This window comes from Pseudophryne corroboree, chromosome 1, assembly GCF_028390025.1.
Source record: "Pseudophryne corroboree isolate aPseCor3 chromosome 1, aPseCor3.hap2, whole genome shotgun sequence".
Taxonomy (NCBI): Eukaryota; Metazoa; Chordata; class Amphibia; order Anura; family Myobatrachidae; genus Pseudophryne; species Pseudophryne corroboree.
Genome location: NC_086444.1, coordinates 166,164,009 through 166,168,681, shown reverse-complemented (window position 1 = coordinate 166,168,681; position 4,673 = coordinate 166,164,009).

Genomic DNA, 4,673 nt, shown 5'->3' with positions numbered 1-4,673 from the left:
CTCACCACTACTGCTGCTGCTGCTGCTGTGTGTCCAGTCTCCAGAGGTGGCCGCATGTATCTCAAATCAGGCCTCGGTTCATGAACCAATCAAAGCTCGCTGTCCGGCAGCCAATCAGGAGCCGCCACTGCTATTTCGTGAGCTCTGATTGGCTAACGAACCGGTGCCTCATTTGAGATAGACGACGCAGCCGGAGACTGGACTGAGCACTGAGTGGCAGGAGAGTTGTGCCCTGCGCTGTCCTCCCCTCACACAGCAGCAGCTGCAAGCAAGGTGGTCTGGCCGGCGGTACTACGTACCGGCTGTCGATTTATTACCGCCCTGTACCACCATACTTGCAGCACTGGTTACAACCCAGTTACGCCTCTTCGGCTGCAGATATACATGTGAATTAAATGTTTCCAACTGTACATCACCTGTACTTACGTGCATTCAGCTCCAGACCATTAGCAGTGCGAAAACATGCAAACAGGTGTCCATTCAACTCTGCATCAACCCCTTCAGACCATCTCCCCAAGACAAACACACCCATTTTTATATACAGCTTTTATGTACATTAATGTTTTCATAAGGCTACAACCTCCACTGTATATTTTGAAAAAAAATAATATAGAGAAGAATTATAACACCTTTTAATATTACTTTTTTACATATATTTTTATAGTTCATCGCACAGTCTCACCTTATAGGAAAATAGGAACAGTGGATTCTCAGAGCTCCAATAATATACACAAACCATACGTCCCAACATGAGCCACTCCAGGAGGGACACAAGGGGCGTCATTCTGAGTTGATCGCTAAATAAAAATGTTCGCAGCGCAGCGATTTAGTGAAAAAGCGGCACTTCTGCGCATGCGTATGCGGCGCAATGCGCACGCCCGACGTACTTTCACAACAGCCGATGTAGTTTTACACAAGATCTAGCGAGGCTTTTCATTCGCAATGTCTACCGCAGAGTGATTGACATGAAGTGGGCGTTTCTGGGTGTCAACAGGGAGTGTTCGGAAAAACACAGGCCTGGCTGGGAGAACGCAGGGCGTGTTTGTGACGTGAAATCCGGAACCGAACAGTCTGAAGTGATCGCAAGCGCTGAGTAGGTCTGGAGCTACTCTGAAACTGCACAATTTTTTTGTAGCCACTCTGCGTTCCTTTCGTTCGCACTTCTGCTAAGCTAAAATACAGATGCTGCCTAGCGTTTGCACAGCTGCTAAAAACTGCTAGCGAGCGATCAACTCGGAATGACCCCCATTGCTCTCTCTCTGGACTTCTCCCTTAACCACTCAACTAATGATTTTCCCCCCAAAAAAACGATCAGAAATTGTCGGGGGGGGGCGGGGTAGGTATGAATTTTTCTCAAATATCGGAACATCGGTCAAGAAGATTGGTAACATCAGAACATCGGTAATATTGCAACGTAGCTTTTTCAGCCCAGACAGCTGCCAGCTGCTGCTTCTGGTCCCTCTGAGAGCAGCAGCGGAGGTAAGTTTCCCTTCCCTGCCGCTGCTAACACTGTTTATCTGACTGGTCGCATCCTGTGCGACCAGGTCAGATAAAACACTTGCTGGTGTGGTCGCATCTGATGCGACCATTCCAGGCAAGTGGTTAATTTATGATTGCAATCACCTGAGTTGAAATACCTTTCTTATCAAGTTAATAGTTCAATACAGGTGACCCCAATCATATATTGAGAGGGAAGTCCAGGAAGAGAGCATTTTGTCCCTCCTGGAATGGGTTATTTTTGGGAGGCATGAATAATCTAATATACAACCCGACCCCTCTCCTCCACCGGGAGCCACCTGTCTTAAGTGCCTCGGGCACCCCTATGGCTTAGTCCAGCCCTGCATGTAGCAATCACAAGGTAATAATTGGATGGTTTAAGTAACTGTCCCTAATTATTTAATACACAGTGGAAGTCGAAAATTCATGCATGCGCCAAGGAGGTGTGCTGCGGTCTCCCCTTCTCAGTGTCCACAGCAGTAAGACCCAAGACAGCAGAGGAGCCTTCGGGGACAAGCACAGAGCAACTATGCAGTACTGACAGGGAATGGAAAAATTATTTCCAGTGAACTGGGAACATCTATGGGTCAGACTTGCCTACTCTCCCGGAATGGCCGGGAGGCTCCCGAAAATCGGGTGACCCTCCCGGCCCCCCGGAAGAGCAGGCAAGTCTCCCGATTACAGGGGTCCCCGCAAGCCCGGCCGCCCACTTAGCGAGGAAAGTGGGCGGTCCGGGCAGGCGATGATGCGATTCTTGTTGAATCACGTCATCATAGCCACGCCCCCTGCTGTATAATGCCATAATAGCGGCATTACACAGCGGGGGGCGGGGCTTACACGACGTGATTCCCCGTAGTCACGCCCCCGGCCCGCCTCCGCCACGCCCCCGGTCCGCCTACGGACCGCCCCCCTCTGCACACACATCGCAGCCCGCCCCCCTGCCGAACCGACCTGGCTGCTCTCTCCCGGAGAGAGCAGCAAAAAAGTCGGTAAGTATGCTATAGGTCCTATGTCCATCCCTAGTTCTAAACTGTTGGGAGTGTTTTCCTGTTTATATTACTCTTCACAGAACATAATTTGCCTTACTTTATCCAGTGTGCTTTTACAATATATAAATAAAAGGTGACATGATGATGATGGTGATGACGATGATGATAATAATAATAATTACAGGGGTAGCTACCTAGGAGCAGGAAGTGCAGCTGTTATGGGGCCCAGAGTTGAGAAGGACACATCTTTCTTAATATAAATATATGTATTATATACATTTTTCCACATTGGGAGATACATAGAGGCACTTAAAAACGTTTGCCTTGAGGCCTACAATAGAGAATATCTAGATATGCCCCATTGTAATGTGGTATAAAATGAACAGGAGGGCATAATAATGTTATACTTCTTTCAGACCGCCAGCAATAACCCAGTTTATTGCATGTGAATGCGCAGCAACACGGGTTGCAGCACAGTCTGAAAGGGGCCAATTGAAATAACCTGGGTTGAGCGACCCGGTATTTCAACCCATGTAGCGAGCAGGGTTGAAGCCGGCTCGCAGTGCAGTGTGAATGGGTAAGCCTGGTCGATGTGATCCAGCACCCGTGTACTGAATTGGAAGAGGCGGTGCTTGGAGATAATCTCATCTCCAAGCACCACCTCGGGACGCGTCGGCGGTAAGGTCACCGGCAGTCTAAAAGGGGTCTCAGGAGGGTCGCACCAGGGAAGGACCCGTTTATAAATCCCTAGTTCGACTCTGCTTTAGTGGTCTGTACATAATATGAACTGGGGCACTGTAATGTGGCACAATGTGAAGTGGAGGCACTATAGTGTGGCATAATATGAACTGGGGGCAGCACTGTAATGTGGCATAATATGAACAAGAGACACTGTGGGGCAGACGTATTAACCTGGAGAAGGGATAAAGCAGTGATAAGCACAAGGTGATAACGTACCAGCCAGTCACTACAGATTTGAAAAATGACAGTAAGGAGCTGACTGGCTGGTGCGTTATCACCTTGCACTCATTGGCGTTTCTATAATGGGTGCAGTGTGTGTGGTGCACAAGGGCCCCTGGGTCCAGGGGGGGTCCACACCGCACCCATATATTATACTTACCCCTCCGGAGTCCCGCAACGGCGAGCCTGCTATGCGGGCACAAATCACTTGGAAAATTGTCGCCGCTGCCATTTCCGAGTGATTTGCGCATGCGCACTGGAGGTGTCCCCGGTAACAAGGTGCCGGCGCCACGTTCCCGGAGACCTGTTCATGCACAGTAGACTCTGGCATTATGCCAGAGTCTACTGCTGCCGGAGAGGAGGGGGCATGCAATGGAGCCTGGACGCGGGTCTCCTCCTCTCTTAAAACGCCAATGCTTGCACTTATCACTGCTTTATCACTTCTCCAGGCTATTACACATACCCTCCAACTGTACCTTTTTGGCCGGTACAGTACCGTTTTTTTAAGGTCTGTACCGGCCAAAAAGGGCTTTGTACCGATTTTTGACTCACTGCATCTCCATTGAAAGTATAGGAAAGGGGGCGTGGCCACGCCCCCCTTTAACCGCGGCCACGCCCCCTTTCCTTTTTTGTACCGGTTTTTACGTGTACAATGTTGGAGGGTATGTATTACATGTACCTCCATCATATAATGTAATTTGGGGTATTGTGCTGCATAATGTGTACTGGCAGCCCTACTATGTGACATAATATGAATTAGGGCACTACTATGGGTCGTAAAATTAACAACCGCAATGGAGAGGTGACTCTCTAGACACACTGGGATAGGGGCCCCTTCAAAACGTTGCTATGGAGCCCACAAAGTATTGGCTATGCCCATGATGATGATGATGATGATGATAATAATAATTTCATTCATTTATATTGTTTTTACAGGCATATAATTTGAGAACTAGAACTACTTATTTATTTGACTAGCATAGTGTAACACACTGTACTTTATTTTCTTCAGTGGAACATGGGAACATGCTATAGACACTGTTGCTAAGTGATGTGTCTCCGTGTGCAGCTATTGTCTCGTTTTAGTTCCACAAGTTTTGTTTATTGAGGCCTCCAGAAAGGTCCCAAAAAGCTCAGTGCATCAACCGTTAATATGTCGGCCTGCCCCATCCCGGCGACACATCCACTGGCGGTGGAACGCCGGTCACATGGCCGCCTCGTTGCTTC